Raw genomic sequence first — 13,455 nt, 5'->3', positions numbered from 1 at the left:
ATAACCCTATGTTGTGGTGCATATTTATTGCTGCTGGTTTTTGGGGTCCTCTGGACTCCGTAACAGTATCTACAGAACCTTAGCTGAATGCAATCATGTTCAGACATTTTTACATTCTCAACGTAATCTAAATTTGATTATTTTCTAAGAATAATATGCATCTACAGAGAGTCTTTTAGGTGTGTGTAGTGACATCTGAATGCAATAGAGATCTTCATGTAACTCGTTTTTGCTGAGAAGTTCATTGGTAATCACTTTACCACTGTAATGCGACTGATACACTCAGACACAAGCGAGGAGTACAAACACACTTTTAATAGCTTACAATCAATGGCCAGTAGACACAATAGTTCTCAGGTGAATCTGAGGTAATGGGGGAAAACCAGGGTTTATATTGGGTTAGGTGAGGGTGGAGCCAAAGGAGGAGCCAGCCATCTGAACAAAATATAGTGAATTCCAGTTCTCTGCAACCACATTATGTTCTGCCTCAGCAATTTTGCGAGTGCTCGCACGTGTGTTGGTGGTGGTGGGGGGCGTTGGTGGTTTTGTCATTCCTAATACCTGCCTTTTTTTTTTTAGCAAGCACATTAATGAAACTTGTTGAAAAAAGACATTTAACTTCATTTGAACAAGGGCTTTTCTATCAAATGTAATGTGTTGGAGCTCTTTCACAATAAGATTTGGTGTATGTCCATTAAAACTGCCAAGGGTCCACACTGGCAACACTTAGAAATATCCTCCTGACTCAAAAGATTTTTTAAGTTATGATCTAGTAATATGCAGCACTATTATTCTAAGTATGAAAAGGCTTTCCAATATTTTCCATTAATAATAAAAAATGTTAGCCATTGTTTAAATCTCTTATGAAAATATTGTTTTTTCAGGATGTACGTCAAGAGAAACCTATTTCCTTCCTAGGTTGATATTTGTTTACAGTAAATGTGTTTATGGCTTCATTTTGGTCGACGTTGCTAACTTTGAAGTAGAAGTTCACATACTTCAACTGATTTTCAACCTTACCCTTTAAAGTGAAGAAGCATCATAGCAGAAAACAATTGTATTTTAAAATCCTGACCAATTTATTTCATTGCCTAGAAATATGATTTTAATTTGAGTACCATTGTATGCTCTTGAAGTCATTTTTGTTCATCCAATGAGATCCAAAGAATCTGGTCATAGGGGTTTTTAAGATTCATATTTTAGATATTTGGGAAAAGAAGGGCAGTGGGTGGGTAGAGCACATCAAGGGGTTTCAAAATTAAATTGCATCTATTTTAATACAATGAATACAACTTTTAAAGTAAATGAACTCAGCTTCAATTGATTTTGTTGTTATCACCGATACATGGTCAAAGGATGGGCAGGACTGGCAACAGAATCTCCCAGAGTCAAGACAGGCAGTGAGTAAAAGGGGAGGAGGTATTGCACTCTTTGTCCAAGATTGAATTACTTCAGCAATGCCAATAAATTTTCCACATTCCTTCAATGAATTAGAAGCTGGAGTCCGGTTGTCCATTGAATCAACAATCAAGAATGAAAAGCAGTAGTTATTCCATTTTAACTCCACATGAAAACATTTTTCTTGTTCAAATAAATTGAGTTGTTTAATTCAAAGTACAGTGGAAAAAAATCAAATAATGAAGGATATGAACCCTTATTTAGATTAACAATTGCACTCAATGTCCGCAAAACCAAGGAATAAATCAGGAGAAAACAAACACGTCATTATCAAAGGGGTCAACAACATCAAATTACTGGATGTTAACATCTCCAAGAATCTGTCTTGGAGACTTCTTGTCAATGCATTCATGAAGAAAGCTCACCAGTGACCATAAAACCATAGAACATTACAGCACAGAAATAGTCCCTTTTGCCTTTCTAGTCTGTGCCAAACCTTTATGAGGAAATTTTGTGTGTCACTGAAGACTCTTGAAAACTTCTACAGGTGTACAATGGAGAGCATTCTGTCTGGTTGCATCATTGGTATGGAGTTGCCAATGCATAGGATAAGAAGAACTCCAGAGGGTCGTTAACTTGGCCTGCGACATCACGGGTACCATCGAGAACATCCTGAAGTGGAGGGGTGTTAAGAAAGTGGCCTCTATCTTCAAGGACCCCCATCACCTCTTCACTCTGCTGCCATCAGGAAAGAGGTACAGGACCTTGAAGTGGCACAAGGACAGCTTTTTCTCCTCTGTCAATAAACGACAGACACTGCCTTACTTTCACTTTTACTTGGACTATTTTTATTTATTTTGTAAGGTGGTTTATATATAAATGTACTGTGATGCCGCTGCAAAGTAACAAATTTTGTGGCAAGTTCATGGCAATAACTTCTGATTCTGACATAACTTGACCATCAGCAAAGCCAAAGATGACTGTGATATCCTCCTGAATCCGTCTGACAGTTTAACTGGCCTGCTTTGAAGTAGTATCATGCCAATAAATAGCTTGATCCAGAAAGTATACAGTTGGGCTAATTAAAGGCAGCACTTTTTAAATAAGGTTAACTGAAAGGAAAAGATAAGGGTGTTGGATTGTTGTTAAATAGAGCCATGATAAGTTCAGTATTTCTGTATTCTCAAGAGAATCTGAAACTTGGTGATTACCTTTGTTGTTGGAATTGAACATAAGTCTAGTGCTGCAGGGGAAAAAAAAAACATTCCATTTGTACCTTTTATTCAAGAGAAATATTGAACACTAATTCTGGTGGTTAAACTGGTGAAATTAAAACTACGTCAAGGTATATTTGGACTACTTCTAGTTCAATCACCCTCCATGTAATTCTAAACAAAACATTGATTACCAAGTGGGTGTAATATTGAGGCCATGTAATCCTACCAGCGGTCATCTAGTTGGTAGTCATCTCACCAGCCAGACAAGGTCAAGTTTAGCCCCAGATTAATGCACACCTGACCATTAGCCCCTTTAATCACCTAACTCATACCTAGCGTAGACTCTCCACTTGATTGTACTTTAAAGCCCACTATGTGTGGATCATCTGCCTCTTTTCTTTCGTCTTGCCGTGAGATGAACTCCAGCTGCACTCCAGGTTGCGAACTGTGGGAGATGCTGGAGAGTCAGTGGTAAAATGTGCACTAACAAAGGGTTGAGAACTGTAGCAGTGGTATGTAGAAATCACAGTCCCTAGTCTAGTTTAGTTAAGAGCCGTGCTTGCATTGTATCAAGGGGTGGTGAGTATCGTATTTAATTCCTTGATTGTAAAGCTATCTCTCCACAGATGTTTGTGAGTATCGGTAGTTGTTTCATCCAATGTGATTGTATTCTGCATGTGTGTGTTTGTGTGTGTTATCCCTGTTGCGACTTCCCTACACAAGTGAATAAAGTTCCCTGTTTTAATCAACCTATGTTCAGACTCACTGCTCTTGAGACCAAACTTGTTTTTCCTCACATAAGAGTGGGTTACATAAAATTAAATATCGGGTATGAACCAGAAAATTGGTTGTGGCAAAATTTAGTCTTAATATTGGTACCTTTGACTTGAAAGCTGATGAAATATCAAAACATAATTACTTTCACTTGAGTTGCGTGAAATATTTTTACCTGGGAAATTCCTAGGCTAATTTTAAAAAATTTTTCCTCCTTGCTCACCATTGGTGAGGGAGGGCCCTAGTACCGAACAAAGCCGCCTAACTACCTGTCACACAGAAGACACACAATTTCTCATCGTGCCCTGTAGTTGTTGTGTGGCTTTTTGTGTTCTGGAGCTAATTTCTACTCTCTGTAAAGTGGGTGACCGTATTTCCTTTCTTTAGTAGGTCCCTCTATGGTTGGGGTTGTGTGCCCCCTCCTAGAGGTGGGGAGTAATGGGGGAAGAAATGTGAGTTCTTAGTTTCTAGTGGGTGATGCTTCCCATTTCAGGGTTTGGGATTGAATGAGGGGTTGATTGCTGTTGTCCCTTCCCTCACTTCTCCACCTATAACCTCCTGCCATATCCCCCCCCCCCCCAACTATTCTTTTGTTTAGGCACCTGCTGACATTTTTCCATACCTTGATGAAGAGCACAAGCCTGAAAAGTCAGACTTGTATTTTTACCTTTGTTATATAAGACAGAGCTTGACCTGCTGAGTTTCTTCAGCATTGTGTTTTTACAAGATCTAATAGCACTTGAGTGGCTTTCATATTAGATTGTTCCAAGGCAGGAGAACTTTAGTTAAGGAGAGATTGACAGATTAATTGGCTGGTGAACCCCCATCATATTCAAAAGTATTTGAATAAGGGCTTGAAATGGTTTAACACACAAGGCAGTCTAAAGCAAAGCATGACCAAGTGTGAGTGAGTATAAGTATAAAAGAGTAAGTATATTAGTAAGTGTACTGACTATGTCACTGTGCCCAAGACCATCATTACTCGCTCTAATCGAAAGCCATGGATGACTTCTGAGGTGCATGTGCTGCTGAGGAATTGAAACTCTGCCTTCAGAGCGGGTGATAAGGTAGCTGTCCAAGGCCATCAGGGAAGCAAAGTGTGCGCATGCCCAGTGGATTCACTGTCACTTCCTGGACAGCAAGGACACATGACACATGTGGAAGGGCATTCAAGATATCACCAAAACAAGACTATACCATCTGCCTGTGCTGGTGATGCTTCCTTCCTAGAAGCACTGAACAACTTCTACATGCATTTTGAGATGAAAAATCATGTGGCGGCGAAGAAGACCATCTCTCCTCCAAATAATCAGGTGCTGTGTCTTACAGTGACTAATGAGAGGAGAGTGTTAGGCAAGGTCAACCCACAGAAAGCTGCTGGGCCAGATAACAAATTTTGCAGAGTGTTCAGGATGGGAGCTCAGCTGACAGTTGTTGTCACTGACACCTTTACCATTTCCCTAAGAAGTGCTATGGTCCCAATGTGTTTCAAAGCTGCCACCATTGTCCCCATGCTGAAGAAGTCGTCTGTGTCCTGTCTCAATGACTACCGCCCTGTCACACTCATGACTACCCTCATGAAGTGCTTCAAGAAGCTCACTATGGGGCACATTAAGCTCCTGCTGCCCAAATAGATTGAATCCTGTGATATCAGATTTATGTTTTAGGTGTAGATCTAAGATTGGCATTCAACTTAGCAATGCCCTAAAATTAGACATTTTTGGTTAGGGGTAGGTAATTTTCTGGAACGAATTACAGGGGTCAAATTCCAACAGGATCTGATGTTATTTTTATTGAGTTATATTAAGGTTATAAGACCAAAATTAAATTAAATATAGATCAAGCTGAATTTGTGTTAATTGCTTCAGCAGTTTCTAGGAATGTATAGCAATATCATGGAAATCAGAAATAGATATAGGTATGGGAAGATGGCTGCAGAACTTCACAGTTGTATATCATTAGAGAAGATTACTTATAATCTGCAAGATAAATATTATGTCTTTTGGAAAATATGGCACCCATATTTACAAAATTTGGGTTTGCATGTTTAATAGACTCTCTGAAGACCTCACTTCTTGGTAATCTCCAATATAGACTTTATCGTTTTAATGTTTTATTTCCTTGGCATTTTCAGTTTTCACTTTTTTATTTCTTTCTTATTTTCCATTTATCTAGGGGTTGGGAGGGCGAGAAGGTGGGAGGGTGGAATTATGAGGTGATATATAATATATCCCACATATATAATAATCGTTTGAATGTAACTATTACAGTGGTTTAAAATTTATAAATAAAATGATAAAAAAAAGCTCCTGCTGCCCCCATCACCGGATCCCCGACTGTTCACATATAGATTCAATCACTCACGTATAGGTTCATCACCCTCCAACTACCCCACACCCACATGGAAAATAAGAACTCGTATGTTTGAATGCTGTTTATTGACTCCAGTTCAGCATTCAACACAATCATACCTCAGTACCTGATAAGGAAGTTGGGCCTGCTGGGTCTAAACACCTCCCTCTACAAATGGATTATCGACTTCCTGTGGGGGAGACTTCAGACAGTCAGAATTGAAAACAGCACTTCCAAGACCATCACACTGAATACGCGCTTCCCGGCCCCCCCCCCCCCCCCCCACCCCAAGAGCTGTGTGCTTAGACCACTGCTGTTCATTCTACTGACTCATGATTGTGCAGCAAACCACATCATCAAGTTTGCTGACGACATGACCTGGTGGGCTTTGTTAGTAAGAATGAGGAGTCAGCATACAGAGATGAAGTGCAGTCGCCAATGGACTGGTGCAGAGCCAATAACCTTTATCTGAATGTTAATAAAACAAAAGAGATGGTTGTCGACTTCAGGAGGACCATTGACAGCTCCACTGTTGAGATTGTCAAGAGTCTCAAGTTCCTTGGAATGCACTTGGCAGAAAATCTCATCTGGTCCCTTAACACTAGCTCCATAGCCAAGAAAGCCCAGCAGCACCTCTACTTTTTGTGAAAGCTAAGGAAAGCTCAATTCCCACCCTCCATCCTCACCACATTCCACTTAGGATGTATTGAGAGCATTCTGAGCAACTTCATCACCACCTGGTTTGGAAGCTGTACCACCTTAGACCATAAAACCCTGCAGAGGATAGTGAAGTCAGCGGAAAAGATCATTGGTGGTTCTCTTTTCACTATGAAGGACATTACAACACAGGATGCACGTGGAAAGCAATAAACATTGTGAAGGACTCCACATACCCCTCGTAAACTTTTCTTCCTTCTGCCATCTGGAAGGAAGTACTATAGTGCTTGGGCCCTTATGTTCAGATTGGGCAACAGTTTTTTCCCCCAAGCCATCAGGTTCCTGAATCTCCAGAACTTATGTGAATAGTGTACTGTGGACTTTTATTGTATATGTTTTAATATTTTAATCTATTTTAACTTATATTTATGCAAATCTTCTCTGTGGTCCTGGAGAAACACAATGAATGGTATGAATGATAAATAAAGGTGACTTGATGTCTCTATGACGCATTAATTAGTTTTTATTCTTGTGACTTGTCATTACTTAATTTTTTTCTTTTAACATGCATCATTTCAGTATAAAATGGTGATGTGCGAAGGCATATTTCTATTTTCATATTTACTTTTCACTTTCCCTATTACTGTCATCCTTCAACAGGAAATGTTATTTTTTTTACTGATCTGTGGAACTAATGCAAAACTCAAAATGTCCAAGAGTTTATGGAAAGTTTATTTTAATATATTGAGCTCTAATCTCCAAGCCAATTAACTTATGCCAGAATTTACTTTTCGTTTTCTTTGAGTTTCATTAAATATTCTTTAAGTTTCTTTGTTGTAGAACATTACAGCACATAACAGGCTATTCAGCCCACGAAGTTGTGGTGACCCCGATAAACCAACTCAACAATCTAAACCTTCCCGTCCTTATTCCCAGAACCCATTACTTTTCTTGCATCCATGTGCATGCCTAAGAGTCTTTTAAATGTTCCTATTGTACCAGCCTCCACCACCACCCCTTGAAATGCATACAAGGTACCCACCACTCTCTGTGTATATAATTTAAAAAAAACTCTGACGTCTCTCCTAAACTTTCTTCCCCTCACCTTAACCAAATGTCCTCTGGCATTTGTTGCTCTTGCTCTGGGAAAGGTATGCTGGCTCTCCATCCTATCGATGCCTCTCATATTCTTGTACACCTCTATTCAGTCACCTCTAATCCTTTGTTGCTCCAATAAGAAAACCCCTAGTTAACCTTGCCTCATAAGAGAGATTCTCTAATCCAAGCAACATCCTGGTGAATCTCTTCTGCACCCTCTCCAAAACTTCATCTTCCTTCCTACACAATATTCTAAGTATGGTCTAACCAGCATTATATAAAGCTGCAACATTATCTCATGGCTCTTAAACTGGAGTCCAGTATGCCATAAGCTTTTATTAACTACCTTATTACCCTGCATGGCACCATTTTGAGAGATTATGGATTTGGACCACAAGATACCTCTGTTCTTCCACACAATTAAGTATCCTGCCATTAACCATGTACTCCACTTTCAAGTTTAAGCATCCAAAATGCATCACACTTATCCGGATTGAACTCCATCTGCCACTTCTCTACCCAACTCTGCATCGTGTCTATACCCTGCTGTAACATACGACAATCTTCTACACCATCTACAATGCCTCCAACCTTCATGTCACCTGCAAACTTACTGACCCCTCCTTCCACTTATTCTTCCAGATTGTTTATAAAAATTAGAAAGAGCAGTGGTCTCAGAATAGATCCCTGTGGATCTCCACTAGTCACAGACCTCCAAACAGAATACATTCCATCAACTACTACTGCTCTTTGCTTTCTGCAGACAAGCTAATTCTGAACCTACACAGCCAAGGTTCCTTGGATCCCGTGCCCCATGACTTTTTAAATTAGATTACCATGAGGGACCTTGTTCAATGCCTTACAAAATTCCATATTCACAACATCTACTGCTCTATCTTCATTATTTTTTTTGTCACTTCAAAAAACTCATTTAGGCTCATGAGGCATGACCTGACAAAGTCATCATGACTATGCCTTAGAAGGCTATGCTTCTTGAAATTCTCATAAATTCTGTCGCTAAGAATCCTCTCCAATAGTTTGTCCACCACTGGTCTATAATTCCAAGTATTTTCCCTGTTATGTTTTTTAAACAAGGGTCTACATTTGCTATTCTTCAATTCTCCGGTACCTCATCTGTGTCCAGGGAGAATGCAAAGATCAATGCTCATACCCCAGCAATGTCTTCCCTCACTTACTGTAGTAACCTGGGGTACACTTTGTCCGGCCCTGGGGACTTGTCAATCCTAATGTGTTAAAGAAAATCCAGCACTTCCTCTTTCTTAACCTCAACATCCTCCAGCACATTAGCTTGTTCTACACTGATCTCACATTGACCAATTACCAAACCAGCATGAGATGGCACCAGTCAGTATTCATTCCACAGTGCAACTGTGGAAATTTAATAGTTTTCAACAACATGTCAAATCTCCTCAGACTCTTTAGAAAGTAGAGGTGTTGCAGTGCACTTTTTTCAAGGTTTCCTCAATCTACTGGCTGCTGGTCTACTGCAATATGGTCTCCCAAGTGATGAAGGTCCTTGTCCTCTCCCATCTCTGTCTCATTAAAGCAGAGAGATGCATGGTTCATCAACCTTCCTTTCAAAAATGAACAATAAGCTTCTTGGTCATGGTGATGTTGAGAGCAAGATTGTTGTTATGGTACTGCCCAACCAGATTCTCAATCTCTGTCCCTTGTTTTGATTAATCTTTCCCAATTATTTGACCAAAAACTGTGTTGTCAGCAAATTTATAGATTGCAAAGGAGCTGAATTTGGCTATGCAGTCATGAGGGTATGGAGATAAAAGCAGGGTCCAAGCATACTGTCTTGGCATGCCCCTGTGCTGGTGATCAATGAGGAGGAGGTGTTAATGCCGATCTGAACTGATTGGGATCTGCCAATGAGGAAGTCAAGGATCCAGGTGCAGAGCAAGAAATAGAGTCCCTGGCAGATAAGGTAAAAGAGAATTCTAAAAGGTTCCACAAATATTAGGAGCAAATGGATAGCTTGGTGAAATGTAGGTACCATTAATGATCAGGGTGGTAATATAAGTGTGGAGCAACAATAGATGGGTGAGACCTTAAATGTATACTTCTTGTCCATGTTGACTATGGAGAAGGACATTGAAGCAAATGAGTTCAAGGAAGAGGATAGTGATACCTTTAAACATATCAACATTACAAAAGAGGTGATACCTGTATTTTTGAAATGCATAAAAGTGAACTTACCAGGTGTATATTTGATATTGTGGGAAGCACAAAAAAACATCATTGATAGGCACAGGAAGACTAGAGGATGACTAATGCTCTATTTAGGGCTGCAAGGACAAGCCAGGAAACTTCAGGCTGGTGAACCTAACAGCTGCAGTAGAAAAGCTACTGAAAGGAAGTCTGAAAGACAGAATTTATTTGCATTTGGAAAGGTGAAGATTGATTGAAGATATGGAGCCTGGTGTGTGTAGGAAATCATATCTCTCAAATTTGAGGTTTTTTTTTCCCATGGTAGGCTAGTCTGTAAGGTTAGAATATATGGGATTCAAGATGAGGTAGCCATTTGGATACAAAATTAGTTTGGTTGTGGGAGGCACATGGTGATCGTGCAGGATGATTTTTAAAAAATATTATGAGTCCTATGACCAGCGGTGTGCCACAAGTATCTATGCTTGTCTACCTATTTATTTTATATTAATGATTTGGATAAGTAAGTGGGTGGCACAATTAGAAAGTTTGCAGATGGGCAGTGAGGGAGGTTGTCTCTTGAGACACAAGATGTGGATTAATTGGGAAAGTGGGCAAAGGAATGGCAGCAGGAATTTACCTTAGTGCAAAGAGATGTGGTTTTGCTAAGTTAAACCAGGGCAGGACACACATAGTGAATGATAAGGACATGGGTAATATTATTGAACAAGAGAAACATAGGAGTGTCTGTGTGTCTGTTTGCTGAAAGTGGTGACAAAGGTAGACATATTAGAGAAAAAGGCAAGGAAAATGCTTGCTTTGATTGGCCGAGGCAATGTGCAAGAGTTAGGATTTCCTGTAATGGTTGCACAGGCAATAGGCTGCAGTTGGAGTGGTATATGCTACAATGTAGGAAGAACATGATTAAGCTTGCGAGGATACAAAAGAGATTTACAAGGATATAGCCTTAATGGTAGGGCTTCAATAATCAAGAGAGTTTGAATCAGCTGGGACTGAGAGGTGATCTTGACAAGATTTATAAAATGACAAGTCAGCTGGATAGGTTAGATCAGGGGTGTCAAACTCAAATTCACGGAGGGCCAAAATTAAAAACTTGGACTAAGTCGAGGGCCGAACTAAATATTTATTGAAAATTTTCAATAACATCTGCATGTTTTCTCTTCTTTCAACATATGTAATGTTAAACTTTTTCTTATTAAAATAAATGTTTAATAGTAGTTTTGGATAAACTCTTACCAGAAGCATTAACAAATGAGAAATAAAATATTCAATAAATAATATTTCTCTATGGAGGATTTGTCAAATGTTGCTAGTGTGCTGTCGAATAGTAAAATCTGAGGGCTATTGAGAATGTGGGAGAATAACATGATTCCTGAAACAATCAAATGGGTGACCGATTGTGGGCATGAACTCTAGCAGGGTTATTTGCCATGCCCTTTTTCCATTGGTATAGATATCCTTTGATTTACACACTTTTCAAGTTTTATGCCTAATGAGCTTGTATCCAGGTGCAGGACCATTTTTAACCAGGAATATATTTATCACAGTGACATGAAACTATTGGAAGATCGTTTTATCCTGAGATTAAAGTTCATAATACTTACTCAGGCCTGTGTGCGGGAGGGCGGGGTTTGCGGGCGATCGGGTTGGACAACGGCATCGGCTCTCGCTGCAGGGCGGCATCTCGGCGGATCAGCGGCCCCGTCACCATGAGTCGCGGGTCGGCCTGTGTCAGGGAGGGGGAGTGGGCAACGGTCCTGGCGAGGTCAGGCCCGAAGCCTCCGTTTCCGGGCGCTGGGAAGCGGCTTTGGCTTCCCCTGACACCGGCCAGGCCCCAAAACCAGAGTCCACGGTGAGACCCTGCAACGTAAACAGAGGAGGTGGCCCGCGGGCCAGAGTTTGACATGTGTGGATTAGATCATCACAGTTATTTTCCCAAGCTAGGAAAGATTTAATAGGGATTTGAGATCCAAGTTCTTCCCACTGGTGAATTATATTGAATGAGTTGTTGGAAGAGCTGGTAAAGCGAAATATAATTACAACACTTAAAAAATTTGGACAGTACACAGGAAAGAAAGGTTTAGAGAGATATAGGTTGAATGCAGGCAAATGGGAGAAGCCTAAGTAGGCATCTTCATCATGGAAGAATTGTCTGAAGGGCCTTGCTGAATTACCCCATAATTCTGTTAATCCAGAAGATAAGCAGCATAGACCACCATGGTCTTGCCTTTGATTGCTTTCTTTCTTCTGATTTCATAACTCACGCTGGGGAAGGCATAGTATTTCTTCGTTATTAACCAGAAAATTGACTGTTCACCATGCAGTAATAGTGAGGTGAATGTCTCTGTTCGTTGCTGCCACCCATCATGCATGGTCTTGTGCCTATTTGTCAAAGTTCTTGTATTATATATTGATTTATTGATTATTCAGTCAACGTGGCTATGGTGATTCCAGGAACCTGCCAACCACAAGGGCAGGATTGGCTGGTTAATGTTCTGAGGTTTAGATATTTCAAAGGGAAAGGGAGGGGTGTTTAAAAAAAAGGGGATGACATCGCTAATCAGGGATAGTATCATAGCTGTAGAAAGGGAAGACATCATGGAGGGAATGTCTACTGAGCCAGTGTGGGAGGAAGTCAGTAACAGGAAGGGAGTGCATACTCAACTGAGAGCATTCTATAGGCCACCCAATAACCCCTGAGAAATGGAGGAGCAGATAAGTATTCATGTTTTAAAAGGTGCAACAATAACATGGTTGCTGTCAAGGCAGTGGCACCACTAGAGAGGCCATCCTGGATCTGGTAATGGGCAACAGACCTGGTCAGGTGAATTACCTTGTAGTGGGTGAGCATTTTGGAAATAAACGATCACAGCTCCCTGACCTTTAACAGGGGCATGGACAAGGAGAGGAGCAAACAAAATAGGAAAATGTTTAATGGGGAATGGGTAATTACATTTGTATAAGGCAGGAACTTTGGAAAGTAAATTGGAAACAGATGTTCTCAGGAAAATACACAGCAGAAATGTCGAGGATGTTTAATGATAATTTGCATATGGTTCTAGACAGTTTTGTCCCACTGAGAGAGGAAAAGGAGCAAAAGGAAACCATCAAAAGAGTATTTGAAGATTAGTGTCAGAACCATGGTTGACAAGTGAGGTGGAACTGTTATTCAAGGCGAAGAAGGAATCACACACAAGGTTTATGAAGCAAAAATCAGCCAGGGCTTATTAGAATTATAAGGTAGCCAAGAAAGAACTTAAGATGGGACTTAGAAAAGCAAGAAGGAAGAATGAAAAAACCATGGGAGGTAGGATTAAGGAAAACCCTTAGAGTTTTCTTGACTTTAACCCTAAAATCTCTAAAAGAAAACTCTAAAACCTTAAAGAAAACACCAAGAGTGAGAGTAGGAATACTCAGAGATAAAGTGGGTGAGGGGGTGGGGGTAGAGAGGTCCTTAATACTTTGCTTAAGTGTTCAACAGGGCAAGAGGCCTTGATAAATGTGAGGTCAGTGTAGAACAGATAAGTGTACTGGATCATTTTGAGGTTAAAAAACAATTTGTGCTGGAGTTACTGAAAAATATTTGGATGAATAAGTCCCCAGAACTAGACAGGTCATACCCTAGGTTACTACAGGAAGGAAAGGAAGAGATTGCAAGGGTGTTCATGATGATTTTTGTGTCTTCCTTGTTCATAGGAATGGTAACGGAGGGCTGATTGTTGTATGGTAAATGTAGTTTCCTTGTTCAAGAAAAGTAATGAGA

General features: G+C 40.2%; 1 protein-coding gene and 1 long non-coding RNA gene across 10 annotated transcripts in view; one reads left to right on the top strand and one right to left on the bottom strand.

The window, feature by feature from the left end:
* cobl (cordon-bleu WH2 repeat protein) overlaps positions 1-13,455 on the top strand; it is a 389,570-nt gene that overhangs the window by 220,232 nt on the left and 155,883 nt on the right. The gene's annotated exons all lie outside the window — the stretch shown is intronic.
* The window catches only part of LOC138750117 (uncharacterized), a 95,015-nt gene that overhangs the window by 45,825 nt on the left and 35,735 nt on the right, over positions 1-13,455 (bottom strand). The window contains exons 3-5 of one of the 8 annotated variants that reach the window (XR_011349090.1): positions 11,297-11,552; positions 5,869-5,931; positions 326-2,641 (exon numbers count right to left, since the gene is read on the bottom strand). The exons of 5 other annotated variants lie outside the window; for them this stretch is intronic. This is a non-coding gene — a long non-coding RNA (uncharacterized lncRNA). Of the gene's footprint in view, positions 1-325; positions 2,642-5,868; positions 5,932-11,296; positions 11,553-13,455 lie in introns of those variants that run through there. 2 more of the 8 variants (XR_011349085.1, XR_011349079.1) reach the window with 2 other exon arrangements.

Source organism: Narcine bancroftii, chromosome 1, assembly GCF_036971445.1.
Source record: "Narcine bancroftii isolate sNarBan1 chromosome 1, sNarBan1.hap1, whole genome shotgun sequence".
NCBI lineage: Eukaryota > Metazoa > Chordata > Chondrichthyes > Torpediniformes > Narcinidae > Narcine > Narcine bancroftii.
The sequence above is the reverse complement of the archived record's forward strand: the minus strand, read 5'-3'. Positions and strand labels throughout refer to the sequence as shown.